At 41.4% G+C, this 19,881-nt stretch overlaps 1 long non-coding RNA gene across 1 annotated transcript; it reads right to left on the bottom strand.

Annotated features, from left to right (window-relative positions):
* Positions 1–10,369: 10,369 nt before the first annotated feature.
* On the bottom strand, positions 10,370–11,765 carry LOC143414420 (uncharacterized). The gene is made up of 3 exons (XR_013095042.1): positions 11,489–11,765; positions 11,207–11,416; positions 10,370–11,123 (listed from the first exon to the last, which is right to left on the bottom strand). It is a non-coding gene; the product is annotated as an uncharacterized LOC143414420 (long non-coding RNA).
* Positions 11,766–19,881: the final 8,116 nt, after the last annotated feature.

Here is a 19,881-nt window from a genome sequence, read left to right as displayed (position 1 = left end):
GCTGGACACCAGAGTCAGCCTAACCCAGCACATCAGACCCATCTGCCTGCCTTCCTCCACCTACTTCTTCCCATCAGGCCAAGAGGCTTGGATCACCGGCTGGGGGACTACCCTGCAGGGAGGTGAGATGATAATAAAGAAGTACTGAAACACTGTGTCAAAGTTAATATCTTTCTACACTGGAAGGTGATGACAATGTAACACAGTAAAGGGAATTAAAATGGTAAATGGCCTGTATTTGTATAGCGCTTTGCTAGTTCCTAAGGACCCCAAAGCGCTTTACACATCCAGTCATCCACCCATTCACACACTGGTGATGGCAGCTACATTGTAGCCACAGCCACCCTGGGGCGCACTGACAGAGGCAAGGCTGCTGGACACTGGCGCCACCGGGCCCTCTGACCACCACCAGTAGGCAACGGGTGAAGTGTCTTGCCCAAGGACACAACGACCGAGACTGTCGGGGCTCGAACCGGCAACCTTCCCATTACAAGACGAACTCCCAACTCTTGAGCCCGATTGCCCCTTATGGTTATATCATCCCTCTTGTTTTTAGTGTCTGTGTCTTCGTTTGCGCGTTGTTGCGATCTCCCTCATACCCGGCTGTGTGTTTCACTGTGCGCCTCTTCATTTATTAGGTTTATCATGTATAGGCTCAAATTGTGGTCATAAATATTTTGTACTTGTAAATCAGGATTTGTATGTGTAAAAATAATTTGTGTGTGGCCAAAAAGTCATAATGATGTTTAAAAGATGCCAAAGCGCAACTGCAGGTTTTCAGATGAACTGCAAAAGAAATTTCCCTCGTACCGACCCAGTACTGGTAGTTTTTCTCATACAGATGACGCCTTATTTCTGTACCATTATTTAATTCCAAAGGTTTTTTTTGTTTTGCCCTTGTTGACATGTTAAAGCCTATATGACATTTTTATTTCACCATTCATTAACCGCACAGAGAAGGCATCGTTTAAATATGTTAAAATATTCTCTAAGCAAACAGTATTATTAAAGTTCTTCATGACTGGGCCAAGTGTCCTCTTTTTTGGAAATCAAAATATGGTCACCCAGCATAGTGTGACTCATAGCAGTGGTCCCGGGTCAACCCTGATTTTGAGTCAAAGTAATGCTAAAGTAATAATGGTATATCTGACCACTGGTATACCACAACTGTATCCTTTCAACAGCTTATGAGCCTTATGTGATATTTACATAGAAATCTTTCAGCTTCAAACTGTATTACCCTTCAAGGACCTGCAGTTCAAAAAAGTGCCCCTCTGACAGCCAAACCCATCTGTTCTATGACTGGATAGTTCAATTTGTGATTGACATGACACTGACCAATCAGCTGAAAGGAAGAAAAATAGGGTCAAAATTCGAACTTGTAAGTTGAAACTTGAGTGCAGAGTTTCACACAGATTTTACACTAGGAGTACACTAGGAGTAGGTATGGGTGCGTAGGTCGGCTGTGTTCTGGCACGCCTCACCTCAGGGACCGGCATGGGTGCCGGGACAGACTGGACACCAGTCACTCCCCCCCCGAGGAGTAGCTACAGGTGCAGGAGTGAGCTGGTACATGGCCGCGGTCAACCTGGGAGCTGTGACAGGCACCGGCAACTGCTGGGCCCACCTGAGGAGCCTGTACGGGTGAAGGGACTGGCAAACCCTCAAACGGCCTGAAAACCCAAGCAGGGACCAACCGGGCCCTAGCCCCCCTCACCCCAGAAACTGATGGGACGGGGCAGATGAGAGGGAGCGAGGGAACACAAGAGAAAAAGAGAGACACGACGGGCTGAGGAAACACAGATACACATGAAGGAGGGAAACACAAGGAGAGGAACAAGCCACAAGTGGAAATACAAAACAATTAAAATCTACACAGAAAAAACCTAGGCACTACACAATCAACTTAAGACTTCCAAAGAGGTCTTAAACACGAAACATAATACAAAATGACAAAAAAAACAGAAAACTCAAACCGGAAAACTCAAATGACCCAGGATCATGACACATTGAGCTAGTCTAAGTCATTCCTTTTATTAAAGCACTAGTATTACCTTTGTTACACCCATGACATGTTACTAGGAAAAAGAAAAAATCTATTTTCAATGTAGATGAAGGAAGACAAATGGTTATTTTACATCAATTTATTTATTTATTGAGAGCCATACAATATCTTCTCACTTCTTAATCTGAACAAGAGGTCAAGAGCAATAGTCATCAAAATATTCACAAGAAAGATTATTTGGCAGCGTGGTTCTTGTTTTTAAGATAATTATTCTGCCTGCACAACAACACCTACTCGTGTTTTTAAGTTTATGACGTGTGGTGACATCACAGTGATATTCGTAGATGATTGTTTTCCCAGAAAACAACATGGTTAAGAGATGATGTTATCTCATGAATCTAAATGTGGCTTAAATATTTTCAACATTTGCGCAATGGTGAGTGGATTTTAGAAATGCAGGTGAGAAAAAGATCAAGATAGTGTAAAGATTAAATGACAGGACATGATGATTTCCTGGCTTTAAATATATTATCTCCCCATGCTGGTGCTGCAACTTTTGCGTGTGTGTTCATTTCACACTTTGTAGAGGCAAAGAGTAAAACGAACACTGCAGATCTGTGTGTCTATTACTCGCTTTTCTGCAATATCAGGTTCATACAGGAAACATTTGGCCTAAGAAACTTGAATTCAAACCACAAGTGCTCCTGGTAATCTGTGCACAATTTAAAATATATATATAATAAAAATTATTTATTGCTACCAACAAGTTTATTTTCTGGGCCTCTTTTTTCAGATTAAATAAAAATGTCTTATTCCAGGTGTCACCGGTGTCAGTGAAAGAATTAGTTTCATTTATATGGAAACTACAGTAATTTTTCAGTAAGAGAAATTTGAATTTTTTTCTGACTGGAAAAGCAAAGTGCATGCAGGAAATGGTTTCTATGCTAATGCTGTAATTTGCTTCACGCTCCAGGTTGGTAGGATGGTGAGTCAAATGAAAATAACAAAAATAAAACTGTTTGTAATATAGTTAAAGCTTTATTTATGTGGAAATGACACACAGACAACATCTGTCATAATTTGCCATGTGGATTTCCATTAATTTTAGCAGGCACAAATGCAGAAGACAGGAATTAAACTTTGTGTTTAGTCTGGACTAACAGCTCAAAGTCCAAAAAACCATAAATGTCTAAAGAACAAAGCCTGTTAATCCAAAGATCTGAAATGATATAGAAATGAAAATTCACAGCAAACACAGTGATGGACATCTTAGAAATACATGGAAGATGAACAAGAAAAGAACAAGAAAATGGGAACAAGAAAAAATAAAGAGAAGGTAAGCCAATTCAATTTATTCATGTAATGAAGGAGGAGGAAACAGATGGGGATCACAGATGAAGACAATTAACATAATGAGACAGGGACACATTAAACAGCTACCAATATAAAACAGGAAGTAAAACAAAACTAAAGTGACTGAAATTCATTTGACACAGGGGAAGACAGAAGGACTAGACGAGACAATGAATCACTAAAAGATAAGATACAAGACAGAAGGAACAGAATGAAAACACAAAGGGAACTAACTAAGCACAGCCTCAAACCAAAACACAGATTGAAGACTCAACATATAAATGGAAACCAAACAACCAAAGCAGAAAATAAAGTGACAAACAGACAAAAACAAAACAAAACAAAAAACCCCAGACAAAACTCAAACATGAATCATTCTCAAAAATCAATAGGAATCATAAACCCAGGGTACAAGACACACAACCATACAACATTACAGTCCGAAGGTCAGACGCTTGTCATTGATTTTTAGCCTTGTTATTGCTGTAAAGAGATTTCTCCCAGTTCTGAGTTTTTAACTATAAACTGTAAATAAAAGTATTGATAAATTCTTTCCAATTTTATGTTAACAAAAATGATTTACATTTAAACTCATAGCCCATGCAGATTTTCACAGTGGTTAACTCTAACAATTTCCAACAATTTTCTCTCTGAGATGATCTTTTTGATGACATACCTTCAATCCTGGGATATTCCAGGTGTTTTAGCTTTAACAACTTCTAGTTTCTTTATCAGTGTCATGGATGGGACTATTATTTAAACCAGAAATAACCAGTATAAAAATACTGTCACGTGACTGAGTGGTCTGTGCCGAACTGAACTCAGGCGCAGGACAGAGACAGCAGGTGGTTTAACAATATTTATTAGACTTAAGCTCTGGAAACCTGGGAAACGTGAAACACTGGGTGAATCCGTAAACTGGGGGGAAGCTTGAGTTTCACAGCAGTGGGCGAGACGACCGAGCGGATGACATACGACCCAATAAAAAGAGGAGCCAGCTTGCAGGAGGAAACCTTAAGGGGAACGTCCTTAGCCGACAGCCACACCTTCTGCCCTGGAACCTACTGAGGAGCTGGTGATCGTAGACAATCCGCATAGTGGCAGTGACGGGCAGCAGCTTTCAGCAGTGCCTCCCGAGTCCGAGTCCAGACGTGGCGGCATCACTGGAGATGGTGCTGGATGAGAGACCAGTGGGAGAGAGGGAGAGACCAGTGGATGTAGAAACATGTGAATTGTGCGCATACTCGACCCATAGGAGATGTGCTGACCAGGTTTCATGTTATTTTATGGGAAACTACGCAGCGGAGTGTGGATTCCAGTTCCTGGTTGAGTCTCTCAGTCTGTCCATTGGTTTGAGGGTGGTAACTGGAACTGAGGTTGACTTGCGCACCTAGGGCAGAGCAGAAAGATTTACAAACCTGGGATGTAAATTGAGGTCCCCTGTCCGAAGAGACTTCTGCAGGAAATCGGTGGAGTTTGAAGACGTGGTCAATCATGAGTCTTGCAATTTCCGTGGCAGTGGGTAGTTTTTCCAGGGCAATGAAGTGAGCTGCTTTAGAAAACCTGTCGATCACAGAGAGTATTACTGTTTAACCTGCTGACCTAGGCAGTCCAGTGACAAAGTCCAGGGAAATGTGGGACCAAGGGCGAGAAGGGATGGCCAGAGGGACGCTGATTTTGGGTCTTGCTCCTGGCGCATACGTCACAGGCAAAGACGTATTCCAGAAGTGATGACGTAGTAGTGCGATGGTGCGGTCGATTCCGGGAGGGGCTGCTGTGGGTATGAAGCGGCGGCCTGGAGGACCTGTGCCAGGGTCTGGTTTGTCCTGTAATGCTCGCTGGATGGTTTCCTCTATGTCCCAGGATAAACACGCCACGCGGCAGGAGGTAGGAAGCACAGGAGCTGGTTCAGTGGGTTCTGTGTCTGGGTCGTAAAGACGAGTGTCAGCCTTTGTGTTCTTGGAACCTGGACGGAAGGAGATGTCAAACTTGAACCGATCAAAGAACAGAGACCAACGATCCTGGCGGGCATTTAGACGTTAAGCTGTTTTTAGATAAGTAAGGTTTTTATGGTCTATGAAAATGGTGAATGGGTGTTCAGCTCCTTCCAATAGGTGACGCCACTCCTCTAGGGCCAACTTAATACCAAGCAACTCTGTCTCCTACGTCATAGTTGCACTCAGCTGATGCAAGTCGACGTGAAAAAAAAAGGCACATGGGTGTAACTTTTTGTAACAATTGATAATGACTAATTAATATTAAAATCTGTAACATAATGTATTGTTTGGAATTTAGTCTGTTACTGTTGCTATTTTTACCATTTCTTCTTGGACCAACTGTAACCCACATAATTTCCTAAGGGATTAATAAAGTATTCTGATCCTGATTGTTTCAGGATGACCTGCCATTATCCAGTGACACATCTGCTCTTCTGTATCTTTTGCTCGTTTCTCCTCCTCTTCTTTTCTCTTTTTTCTAAACTGAGGACCTGATGGCTTTGAACTTTTCTTGTCCATCTTCCATTGGTTTTAATTTTGCCCTCCAGTACGAACACAAATCCCCCAACTCGAAGGTAACCGGAACATAACCTAACACACCTACACCTTAGTTTACATTTTCACTTTGTCTGGGTGCTTTTCTGAGATTTCACACAACCCAGGAACAAATCATGAATACATAATGGGCTTGGATTTACAACATTGTAAATGAAATGTGCTCTATTTGGAAGCAGCAGGGCCCCTCCCCTTTCGACGGGTTGTGTGTGAGACTTTAAATCATCAAACTGTAAATTTTAAATTGTTATTGATCCTTTACCCCGAGTCCTAAAGTGTATATTTATTTTCTTACTCTTCTTATATATGTTGTTTGTTTACTTGCACTGCTGTAACTGGAGCCTCGTCGTCTCGTCTCTCTATATACTGGACTGTCTGTAGCGGAGATGACAATAAAGTTTACTTTGACTTCAGCAGCGAGCAGGCGCACCGAGGGCTCTCGCGCTCACTTCTCGTGTTTAGAATTTTGAAAAAACATCGGTGCAAATTATAAGTCTGTATCATGATGTCTGGTGTTTTCGTGTTTGTTGTTTTGTTTTTATTTTGTTTTATTTTGCGAGCTGGCTTTTAGATGCTGCTCCAGCCGGTCAGAGAATCCCCCGCCGCCCCGCCCTCTCCTCTCTGTGCCGCAAGCAGCAGGCGCACCTCGCAAGCGCCCTTACTCCCAGCAAATGGGCGATAGAAAACCAATCGGTGCCTATGCCATTCCCAATATGTGCTGGCTGATGTAGGGACAGCATGAGTACGAGCATTTTTTTTTTTTTTGCCGATGCCCGTGATGCCGTCCCCACCACGATGCCACCCCAGGCAACCGCCCGTGTCGCCCATATCTAAAACCGCTACTGATTGTAGGTGTTGTCCTAGAAAAGAGGAGCAGCGGACAACATGTGACTGTTGCTGTTTGAGTCACCTTGTTCCAAGGCAATACACCTGGTGATTGTGATGACCAAAACCTCAATAAAATGTGGTTGCACAAATGTATTTTTTCTTTTTAACAAGGTGTTTTAAAACGAAACATGGTTGTAAAATCTAAACACACTCACATAATACAACTCAGAAATTCTTTAAAATTATATACAAAACGTCAACATGCATGTAAGTAGCATTTTTTTAAATTTAAAGCTGTGACTGCACAACCACAATTACAGTAAATAGAATTTCTCCAGAGGCTTTATTGATATTTTAGGATTGTCTCTCAAGAAAACGAACAAGGTCGCAAAATAAATCTATACCGTTATTGCCATCACCTTCAAATGGATCAAAGGTCTGCTGAAGTGTAACCATCATGGTGTCACTGATGGAAATGTTAATTGATGGAACAACAACATTATTGTTTGTCTCCAGCTCTGGCAGTGGTCTGCATTCATCAATACTAAAATCATTTTCACAAATACCATTCATATTTGGGTTATGTATTCCTGCATTGTTGATCATGCCCCTTTGCCACAGCTGAAGAGGGGTTTGCCCTCCTTGTGTTGAAAGTCCATGGTTATTCCACTGGTTCTGATATTCTGTGGCAGCTCTTTGAATACGGGGCAAATAAATATAATGAAGACAAAATAAATGGACCTTATTAAGTGAATCTAATACACTATGCTCCTCCATAAAATTGAAAAGATTAACAAAATGATATGAGACCATTCGATTTAATTCTGCCCATAATCGCTCAATTCTTTGATTATGCACAGACCTGCCAGTGATGACACTACACCTGTTCAGTCCTTGCCTTTAAAGCATGAAACGGGCAACACCAGTGTTTTCTAGCCCGTGATCACATCTCACTCTGGATGGCATTCCAAAGTTTTGAACACCAACCATGAACACTGACAAAACACTTGATGCCCTGTTGTTATCTAAACACGCAAGGTGATGGTTCTACTGAAACCATCCACACAGCCATGGAACACCATCCTCCATCTCACAAGTTTGTGGTTTCCATCTATATGCCTATAGAAAAATGAAACAAGTATAAGTTATGTATGGGGAAACTATGACACGGTCAAAGTTATGCACAAGTTTGAGTAAATAAAACAATGAGTTATTTTGCTATAGACTTAGAATCAGGACTGTTTTTCTGTTAGAATTTTCTCACCATAACTTGTTGGGGAAAGGAACACCGCACAGTCGTCAACGTATTGCATTGCGTCTTCTGAGGGAACGTCCAAAGGGTCAATTTCTTGTAGACTTCGTCTTACACGCCACCTTTGAATGCGTATCCCACGTGACCTCAAGCTGCCATGCACATATTGTTCACCTGCATTTGTGGTATACTGAAGAATTTCACTAACAACAACCCTGAGGTGGAGGTAGCAAGACTAGTCTGTTCTCAGATGTAGTTCCTTGTCTGGTTTCATAAGCAGTCAGTAGAAATTCCAGCCATCCATTTAAGGAATGTAATGTATTCACTGCTTCTCTATTTCTTGCATCATCAAAAAATCTTGAGATGGACAAAATTCCAGATAAGGTTTGAATGTGATCACCAAGTTCTCTATAAAGCCTCTGACAAACAAAAGAATCTGTAGCTTCTCTTTGAATTTGTTTCACAGGTTCTAATGTCATTTTCGTTACTACTTCCTGCACAAATGAACTGCAATACTGGCAAAGAAAGCAGGGTGACTTTGAACAGCTTCATTGCTTGGTTCTTCTGGTTCAGGTCTGGGCATGTCAAGTAATTTTTCCATGTTTTAAAGGATGAACTTCCTTTTTTAGGAAATGCAGACATGTGAATGTCAGAATGTATGTATACAAGGGTAAGGATAAACACTGGGATTGTATGTATATATGAGTATAGGAGTGTCTGGGAGGCTGTGGTTGCTGCTGCACGCAATGTTGATGGTGAACAGATCAAAACACTGACAGAATCCATGGATGGCAGGCTTTTGAGTGTCCTTGCAAAGAAAGGTGGCTATATTGGTTTGTTTGTTTTTGTTTTGTTTTTGAATGTCAGAAATGTATATTTGTGAATGTGGAGATGTTATATTGGTTTCACTGGTAAAAATTAAATAAATGAAATGGGTATATATTTGTTTTTTGTTAAGTTGCCTAATAATTATGCACAGTAATAGTCACCTGCACACACAGATATCCCCCTAAAATAGCTAAAACTAAAAACAAACTAAAAACTACTTCCAAAAACATTCAGCTTTGATATTAATGAGTTTTTTGGGTTCATTGAGAACATGGTTGTTGTTCAATAATAACATTATTCCTCAAAAATACAACTTGCCTAATAATTCTGCACTCCCTGTATATACATGACTAGAAAGGGCTGCACCTGCAAGGAGAATACATATATTTCAGCATTAAAATATGTAGCATTAAGGAAAATAGAATACATGTGTGTGAAAGGAAGATTAATGGATTTATGTGAGAGTGAATATACATGGATATGAAATAAGAATAAAGGTGTGCGAGATGACAATATATATATGTGAGAGTGAAAGTATATGTGTGTGAAAGAAGAATGTATGTGTGTGAGAGTGAAAGAATGAGTTTTGGCTTGCACGGCCCCTCATACGTTAGCACAGTTAGCTCATTAACACATTAGCGCTGTGCAGCCCAACGCACGGGGCGATCCGCACTAACTCGCTAACGTAGATTTGTCATGTTAATGCACTTATGGCGTTAATGATTTTAACGAGATTAACGCTGACAGCACTAATACATCCATCCATCCATCCATCCATCTTCATCCGCTTTGTCCGGGGCCGGGTCGCGGGGGCAGCAGCCTAAGCAAAGAGGCCCAGACCTCCCTCTCCCCAGCCACCTCCTCCAGCTTATCCGGGGGAACACCAAGGCGTTCCCAGGCCAGCCGAGAGATATAATCTCTCCAGCGTGTCCTGGGTCTGCCCCGGGGCCTCCTCCCGGTAGGACATGCCTGGAACACCTCACCCAGGAGGCGCCCAGGGGCGGGGTATGTTACACCCCGGCCTAGGCAACCGGCGAGCAACACAGGAAAAATAAAAATAAGGGAAAAAAAACAAAACTACTACAGTTTTCCACAAAAATATCCCAAAACGAAGGTATCGACAGCTATTTACATCAAAACACCAAACTATTTACCGGGGAGGGGGGGGGGAGATCACGACCATGACACACTGAAACACAGGGTTTAAATACCTAGAGGGAGCAATCAGGAAAATGGACAGCAAGAGGGAAACACAGCTGGGGCAACTCAGAACTGACGAGACAGGGAAACGTAATCTGAAAACACTAAGATAACACAGACTTTCAAAGTAAAACAGGAAACACATAACAGTCACGCCAAAAACAACACACTGACAACACCGAAACGTAACAGTTCCCCCCACCCATATCTATATACATATATATAGATATACATACATATCTATACACACACACACACACACACACACACACACACACACACACACTTGTTGTTGGACAAAATGGGAGACATTTCTGTTTATTCTGTCTTCATTGATAAAAGAATGCACATTAAGAACTCCAGTACTTGTATCCGGTGAGGCTACATGTAAGTTAAACATATAACTACTACTGACCATCGTGTTACTACTAAACCTTCATGTTGAACTTAAAGTCTCAAACTTAAATCTTAGTCTCAGAGATTTCAGTTCTGCTTGATTTGGTAATATATGTGGTTGGTGTGGGAACAGCAAGTACACAGGTCAGAAATATGAGCAGGAGAACAAATTTCCTTTTTTTCTAAGAAAGATGGAAGATCATTTGGAAGTGTTTTTGATATGTTAAACAATTAAATTGTTCTATTTGCATTAACAGTCACCTTGCAACCCATTGGCTGTTGTTTGACAACAGTGCATTGTTTTGACCTGCATTATCCAATCACATTCAGTTTCTACAGAGACTGCAAGCTGCTAAAAGCTGCTTCCTGTTCGTGTTGGTATCTGATGTTCCTCTTTGTTACTTTTTTATGTTTTACAATAAGCTCACCATAGTACAAATTTAGAGTTACATTTGAATATGTGGAAGCCCTGTGACAAAACGTCCGGAGGCCAAGTACCAAAAATCAAACCCACGTGCAGAAAAGCCAAAGCGGAGGCTGAGGAAAGGGTTTAACAAAGGTTTATTAACTAGCACAAGAATGATGTTTACGATGGCACTTGACTTCAGGCTTGACATGTGGGGCGTGAGGGTCTTGGACAGGGGAGAGAGATAAAGCAAGGGGACAGGTCCAAGAAAGCAGCGGCAGCTGGCTGGTGATTAGGTACGTACTGGAAGAGAGGAGAGCAGTGTTAGAGCAGTAGCCAATGAGGAGTTGTGGAGAGGGTGGAAGCTATGAAAATCTTCGTCTTACTGTGCAGGTGGGAGATGGAAGTGTTGAAGGAGAGGTGGTGCGGTCCGGTGGGTTTGGTGGTGTGTGGCAGTTGTCCTGAGCGGTGAAGATCCTGTAATAGTGTAAGGGCAGGAGGGCAGGCAGGTGAGGCAAGGAGATGATTCTGAAAGCAGGCGGGTTAACCAGATTTCAAAGATGAGTTGTTCAGTGTGATGGAATTTCCCGGAGTAACTAGAACACAAGATGGCAAGGTTAGTAAAGCACTTGAGAATCATGGACATGAAGCACTCCAGGGACTCCCACCAAAAGTGGCGCTTGATCAGGGCAGTGGTACGGGCAGTTCCAGGGTGACAGGAGAATCGAGAGTCGCATGCCCATGTGATCACTGGAGCACGAGCAGCCGAAGGAATGAACCAGCGTCCGGGAGGCCGTGTTCCTGGGTCGGGTTCATCCTGGAGATTGGGGAAACCTGCTGAGCCAGTCTGCTGAGACTTAATAAGTCACCTGGATGACTGATGAAATGTTTCTCTCACTGAAAACGCAACGTCCAGATGAACAGAATCAACTTTTTGGGATTTACTTACCTGGATGATTGAGCACGCATCAAGACTAATTTGTACTTACTCAAGTACACCATTACTTTTTGAACTTGAATAAATAAATAAATACATTTTCCAATCAAGACTTGGTCATGTGATTGGCTCATTCAGCACAAGGCAGTAGAACTATATATGTTTAATAATGTTATGAAAAAGGTAGGAAAAACAAATGCTTTGGAGAACCAACCTGTATCTACATGAATAGATACAGGTTGGGATGGCTATAGCTCAGGAGGTACAGCAGGTCATCTGCGAATCAGAAGGTTGGTAGTTTGATCTCTGGTTCCCACAGTCTGCATGCTAAATGTCCTTGGGGAAGATACTAACCCCAAGTTGCTCTCTGATGCATCCATCGGTGTGTCAATGTTTGAATGTTGGTTTGGAAGCACTTAAAAGCATAGAAAAAAAGGATTGTGTAAATGTGGTATGTTGTATAAAGCGCTTTGAGTGCTGCCCGAGAGTAAGAATCAGCCCATTTACCATAAATTTAAACCAAACATCCCCAACTACTTGTTTTTCTTTAGGATCTTTTACTTTTAATGACAAACCTAGATGTTCAAACAGTTTATGCTTTGGGATGCATTTCATTTGTTATTTGAGGCATCAGCATGTTGAAGCAAGAAAGGGAACACACCCACACACATAAAATACCAACCTATTGCTCCCACAGTTTTAGACCATCAGCATGCTACTTTGAAAAACCAGCAACATGTTCAAGCACGACAGGGCGGCATTTTTTTTTTTTTTTTGAGATGTGTGGCCTCAGGTCTTCAGCACTCTTGTGGAGCTGTGGAAGGCCATGCATCTGGGGTCTTTACCTGCCTCACTGGGGGCATTATAGCAGTCTATCACCCTCGTTTTCAAGAACATTCGCTGTCTTACACACACAGAAAACACAGTGTTTGTTTGTGTATCTTTCTTTTTCTTATCTTTCAAGTGCTGTGTATGGTTTGAGTGTGTTTTGTTAAAGATGCAGCATGTCTCTCTGTTTCAGCCTCAACCCACCTCCTGCCTCTTTTCTCTCTTTCTGTCTCTTCTTTTCATTTTCCACACAGATAATATTATGAAAACAAGATTAAAAGATGAGCCTACAAAGAGTGGATAGTGCCATAGTGCTCCTCTTGTGAAAGAAAATGTGTTTGCATGACAAAGCATTGAGTCTATGATTCGGTTTGTTAGAACAGGTTTCTTAAAAAAAAGGCCATGGAAGTGTAACATAGTTAAATAGAGTTCAAGTTAAATCCCGCTAAATGGGACATTGGCACCACCTACTGTAGCAAAAGTCACCCTGCAATATTTACAAAGGGTAAGAAATTCTGGGTAATCCTCAGAGCAATGGAGGATTCTCGTAGAGGTAAGGAATGTGCAAATGTCGTGGAACCCACGTGCAGAAAAGCCAAAGCGGAGGCTGAGGAAAGGGTTTAACAAAGGTTTATTAACTAGCACAAGAATGATGTTTACGATGGCACTTGACTTCAGGCTTGACACGTGGGGCGTGAGGGTCTTGGACAGGGGAGAGAGATAAAGCAAGGGGACAGGTCCAAGAAAGCAGCGGCAGCTGGCTGGTGATTAGGTACGTACTGGAAGAGAGGAGAGCAGTGTTAAAGCAGTAGCCAATGAGGAGTTGTGGAGAGGGTGGAAGCTATGAAAATCTTCGTCTTACTGTGCAGGTGGGAGATGGAAGCGTTGAAGGAGAGGTGGTGCGGTCCGGGTGGGTTTGGTGGTGTGTGGCAGCTGTCCTGAGCGGTGAAGATCCTGTAATAGTGTAAGGGCAGGAGGGCAGGCAGGTGAGGCAAGGAGATGATTCTGAAAGCAGGCGGGTTAACCAGATTTCAAAGATGAGTTGTTCAGTGTGATGGAATTTCCCGGAGTAACTAGAACACAAGATGGCAAGGTTAGTAAAGCACTTGAGAATCATGGACATGAAGCGCTCCAGGGACTCCCACCAAAAGTGGCGCTTGATCAGGGCAGTGGTACGGGCAGTTCCAGGGTGACAGGAGAATCGAGAGTCGCATGCCCATGTGATCACTGGAGCACGAGCAGCCGAAGGAATGAACCAGCGTCCGGGAGGCCGTGTTCCTGGGTCGGGTTCATCCTGGAGGGCCAGAAACGCCACTTGACAAGCCATGGGCAGCACTGAAGGAGGTACGGTCTGGTCCGTGTCTGGAGCAAATTGCGGGGAAAGAGCATCAGCTTTAGCATTCTTATGACCTGGGCGGAAAGAGAGGGAGAAGTTGAAACGGTCAAAAAACAGAGACCATCGGGCTTGGCGGGCGTTAAGCCGTTTCGTCGTTCTGAGGTAAATGAGGTTTTTGTGATCAGTGAAAATAACAAAAGGGTGCTCTGCTCCCTCCAGAAGGTGGCGCCATTCCTCCAAGGCCAACTTTATGGCTAACAGCTCTCGATCACCAACACAGTAGTTGCGTTTGGCAGGCGACAGGCGCTGTGAGAAAAAGGCACAGTGCTTTAACTTGGCTCGTGGCCCAGTGCGTTGCGAGAGAATGGCACCAACAGCAATGTCAGAAGTGTCTACCTCTAGGACGAATGATTTATTAGGGTCAGGGTGTTGCAACACCGGGGCAGAGGTAAACAGGTCCTTGAATCTCTCGAAGGCAGCTTCAGCCTCAGGAGTCCAAAGAAATGGTCTCTTAGTGGATGTGAGCGTGGTGAGTGGTGTAGCTAACTTGCTGTAGTTGCGTATGAAACGTATGAAAAAAAAATGAGGACAGGAGAAGACTAGAAACTCAAGAACGATTCCAGTCCTCCCAAGAACTGGTAAATATTCATTTAGAGATGAAAATTGTACCAGTTGCTTTGTTCTGCGTTATCCATAAAGCTTCACTTTGGTCACATTCCCTACCTCTTCAAAGAAACTGAAGTAGAGCTTTGCATCAGAACATTTATGTGAATTTGTGGCAACGAAGTAATTGTTAATCTTTTGTGAATTCTGAGTAGGTGATTACCTAAAGTCAAGAGAAAAACTAAAAGCATCACTGACCTGTGATACATCAGAGCTACAGACAGATGAGGAGGAAGAGGGATTTAGGAAAAGAAATTAAGCCAAGGTTTGATTTTTAGAGATTTATGGCAAGTATCAAACTTAAAAAACAAAAACAAAAAACCCCCACTTGGCTAGCCATTGATCAATGGCCTCCTTGACTCCGCGCTCAAACCAGCGTTCCTCCCTGTCCAGGATGTTACATCCTCATCACTGAAAGAGTGTCCACTGGCCTGTAGGTGTAAACAGACTGCAGAGTCCTGGCCTGATGAGTTAGCTCTTCTGTGTTGTGCCATCTGCTTTGCCAGAGGTTGTTTGCAGCCATTCCCCAACTCTCTGTGAATAGTACTCGTGGCCATTAATCAATGGTCTTTGATCAGTGGTTGTTGATCAATGGTCATGACAATTTGCATATTAATGATCAAAGAACTGACCTCACAGTCCATTGTTCATTCGGTGGTACTAGTTTCAGTCATTGTGCAAATGTTTATAAGATTGGGGAAACCTGCTGAGCCAGTCTGCTGAGACTTAATAAGTCACCTGGATGACTGATGAAATGTTTCTCTCACTGAAAACGCAACGTCCAGATGAACAGAATCAACTTTTTGGGATTTACTTACCTGGATGATTGAGCACGCATCAAGACTAATTTGTACTTACTCAAGTACACCATTACTTTTTGAACTTGAATAAATAAATAAATACATTTTCCAATCAAGACTTGGTCATGTGATTGGCTCATTCAGCACAAGGCAGTAGAACTATATATGTTTAATAATGTTATGAAAAAGGTAGGAAAAACAAATGCTTTGGAAAACCAACCTGTATCTACATGAATAGATACAGGTTGGGATGGCTATAGCTCAGGAGGTACAGCAGGTCATCTGCGAATCAGAAGGTTGGTAGTTTGATCTCTGGTTCCCACAGTCTGCATGCTAAATATCCTTGGGGAAGATACTAACCCCAAGTTGCTCTCTGATGCATCCATCGGTGTGTCAATGTTTGAATGTTGGTTTGGAAGCACTTAAAAGCATAGAAAAAAAGGATTGTGTAAATGTGGTATGTTGTATAAAGCGCTTTGAGTGCTGCCCGAGAGTAAGAATCAGCCCATTTACCATAAATTTAAACCAAACATCCCCAACTACTTGTTTTTCTTTAGGATCTTTTACTTTTAATGACAAACCTAGATGTTCAAACAGTTTATGCTTTGGGATGCATTTCATTTGTTATTTGAGGCATCAGCATGTTGAAGCAAGAAAGGGAACACACCCACACACATAAAATACCAACCTATTGCTCCCACAGTTTTAGACCATCAGCATGCTACTTTGAAAAACCAGCAACATGTTCAAGCACGACAGGGCGGCATTTTTTTTTTTTTTTGAGATGTGTGGCCTCAGGTCTTCAGCACTCTTGTGGAGCTGTGGAAGGCCATGCATCTGGGGTCTTTACCTGCCTCACTGGGGGCATTATAGCAGTCTATCACCCTCGTTTTCAAGAACATTCACTGTCTTACGCACACAGAAAACACAGTGTTTGTTTGTGTATCTTTCTTTTTCTTATCTTTCAAGTGCTGTGTATGGTTTGAGTGTGTTTTGTTAAAGATGCAGCATGTCTCTCTGTTTCAGCCTCAACCCACCTCCTGCCTCTTTTCTCTCTTTCTGTCTCTTCTTTTCATTTTCCACACAGATAATATTATGAAAACAAGATTAAAAGATGAGCCTACAAAGAGTGGATAGTGCCATAGTGCTCCTCTTGTGAAAGAAAATGTGTTTGCATGACAAAGCATTGAGTCTATGATTCGGTTTGTTAGAACAGGTTTCTTAAAAAAAAGGCCATGGAAGTGTAACATAGTTAAATAGAGTTCAAGTTAAATCCCGCTAAATGGGACATTGGCACCACCTACTGTTGCAAAAGTCACCCTGCAATATTTACAAAGGGTAAGAAATTCTGGGTAATCCTCAGAGCAATGGAGGATTCCCGTAGAGGTAAGGAATGTGCAAATGTCGTGGACAAAACAATCATGTAACCTGTAACAGCAATATAAGTTGATCCAGTTATTTTTGGTGTCCCAGCGCTCTGAGTATAGTTTTGTATTCAGTTCATGTTAGATTTGTGATTATAGTTCTTGTGTTATTCATATTTAGCTTTTAGTTGAGGTTAAAGGCAGGAATTATTTATTATTGTTTCCTTGGTCTCTATGTTTGGGTTCTTGTCTAGTTTTATGTGTTTTAGGTTTAAGTTTGTGTTATCATGTCTAGTTTCCATGTTTCCTGTTTTATTTTGTGAAAAGATGGCGTAACATGACCGACTTTTTATTAATGAAACCATGTTGAAACTAAAAATCCAGATCAGGAATGGATAAAGATGAAAAGCCCCGAACAGACAAACAGTAAGGGGTTACAGATCATTCTTCTTTATCAAAGTACTACTCCAATACATATCTTACAATATAACTTAATTCGATAATAAAACATAAATAACTCCGGAAATAAATTTAAAATGCCCACATATTGTGTACAGCTATCTAAAATGCATTGGAATACAGTAATCTAGTCATCGTTAACGTTATGTCTTCGTATAGGCTACTTGTTTATTTATTTTTATCATTATTAGATTTTAATGGGTTTCAGGGATGTATTGATACGTGTCCTGCTCCTGCAAGAGAAGATCAAATACAGGTTGAGCCAGCTGTCATTTTCCTCACACGTCATTTGTCTTTGTGAATCCACGTTAGCTAGTAACCTATTTATTTCCTGTCCAAGAGAGCAAAAAAATCAGAGGACACGGAGGAACACACAAAGATCAACAGGTAGGTTTATATTGTGAAGCTATTTTCACCTCCACCAAGGTCACATAAATCCCCAGCATTTAAATATGAGAACATAGAGCACCGGTAGAACCTGTGTGTGCTCAGAAACCCCAACAGTAAAGACAAAGAGTGTTAGCGTGTTGAGCAGGAAACATACAGGGAGGTCCCCATCAGTGTTCAGGGGTCCTGTTGGGACCCAGCAGAGGCCAGAAAGCACATTTACCTTTACCAGTATAGACACACTATTTTATATGATTACATGTTAAATCTCAGTTAGGTGAATTGATCCAAAATTGATAAAATCATGCCATAAATAAATCTGAGTGAGGGATGAAAATAATACTTAGACTTTAGCTGTTGGTCAGTTTTCCTTTCAAGCAGTGGCACATTTGTCTAACAGCAGCAGCTCAGTCAGGTTTGAAAGTGATGTTTGATCTGGCAGAAATTTACCCCGGATGCTCTTCCTGACACAACTCCATATCACAGGAAGCCAAATGTATCCTGTTTTTCATACCAAGTATCACAGTCTCTGTTAACCCTTGAATTGTGTTCATGGATTTAGTTACTCAGCTAATGTTTATAGTTCTAGTCAACATTTAATTAAATTAAATCTTATTTACATACACTTACAATCATACAATTTTACAGTTTTACCCGTATTTAATAAAGTAGAGTTTAAATTTTTTTAGGTTCTACCGTTACCTGTTGAGTTTCATATTAATATTAAAGCCTTGTGAACTGACTGTATGGCTACGGCTCCATCCTATTGCAATAGGTGCCTCCCACGGGTCAAAATAGCACCAAATCACAACGACAGTTGCCTCAAGGCACTTTATATTTTAAGGTATAAAGTGTTGTAAGCAGTGTTTGGTGTAATGCGTTACTAAGTAAAGCGTTACTGTAATTAAATTACTTTTCCACTGAAAAAGTAGAGTAACTAATTACTGTTCATTTTTAGGTATTTTAATTACAGTTACTTACAATGTACTTGCGTTACATTGTAAAATAATTAAACTCGCTGAATATCATTGTTTAATTTCAATAATTTATCTTCTAAACATAGAAGTAAACTCTTAACATCGCTGTAGTGCAGGTGCACGTCATTTCGCACCAGTTTACAGATTTTATTGATTTAACAAAAGGTGACCCGGAACAACCAAGGAAGCAAAATCGCGCAACTGAAGGAAACCTGGAAGACAAAATACACAGCGAAGTAGGGATGGGTACCGGTATCCAGTGCCATGATGGCACCGGGGCTGTCATAAACGGTAGTAACCAGACCGAAAAGCAGCGCACATTTCAGTGCTTTATTTCGGTGCTTTATTGCCAGCTGTAAAATGAAAGACCAAGACAGACTTTTAATTCATTTGAAAGCCTGATGCTTCGCCTCGTCCACCCCAGCTGTGAAACTCAAAAACCAGTCTTACTTGTTATCATCTATCGCCCACCTGGGCCTTACACAAAGTTTCTGATTTCTCAGACTTTATATCTAATTTAGTTCTGAGCTCAGACAAAATAATTATTGTGGGTGATTTTAACATCCATGTAGATGCTAAAAATGACAGCCTCAACATGGCATTTAATCTGTTATTAGACTCAATTGGCTTCTCTCAAAATGTAAAAGAACCCACCCACCACTTTAATCACACTCTAGATCTTGTTTTAACATATGGCATAGAAACTGAACATTTAACAGTGTTTCCTGAAAACCCTCTCCTGTCTGATCATTTCCTGATAACATTTACATTTACAATAATTGATTACACAGCAGTGGAGAGTAGACTTTATCACAGTAGATAGAGATGGTAAGCTCGAAATAGATGTTTCAACACTGTCTTGAGCGTCTGAAGCGCAGGTTCAAAACACCCAGATCATGCGAACATGACTAAACGAGTTTTTGGAGCGCGTCACCCCATTTTCAACAGGTGGCGTACAGACTGCTTCTAGGCGCCGCCAGATACGATGCTATTTTCTGTTTTTTTTGGGTTTTTTTTTTTCAACTTTCACCAGAAAACTTTATTTGGTGCATCAGGTGATGTCATCCTCACTATGATCCATTACTCACATACTGTGCTGCCATAAGGAATATATTTATACTGTTAAAACATATTAAGAAAACAAATCCAATAATTACAGGTGATCTCTTAACATTTTTAGTGGAAAATCAGTTTTTCGCTTTTCCTTTTTTTAAAATTCTCCCTTATGCTTCTGGTTTGAATATCTCAGAAACACTTTAACCAAAACACCAGACTCACAGGAAAACTTCATGCCAGTGTTACAGGATGCA

This window comes from Maylandia zebra, linkage group LG20 (genome assembly GCF_041146795.1).
Source record: "Maylandia zebra isolate NMK-2024a linkage group LG20, Mzebra_GT3a, whole genome shotgun sequence".
Classification (NCBI taxonomy): domain Eukaryota; kingdom Metazoa; phylum Chordata; class Actinopteri; order Cichliformes; family Cichlidae; genus Maylandia; species Maylandia zebra.
This window is presented reverse-complemented; position numbering and strand designations above follow the sequence as displayed.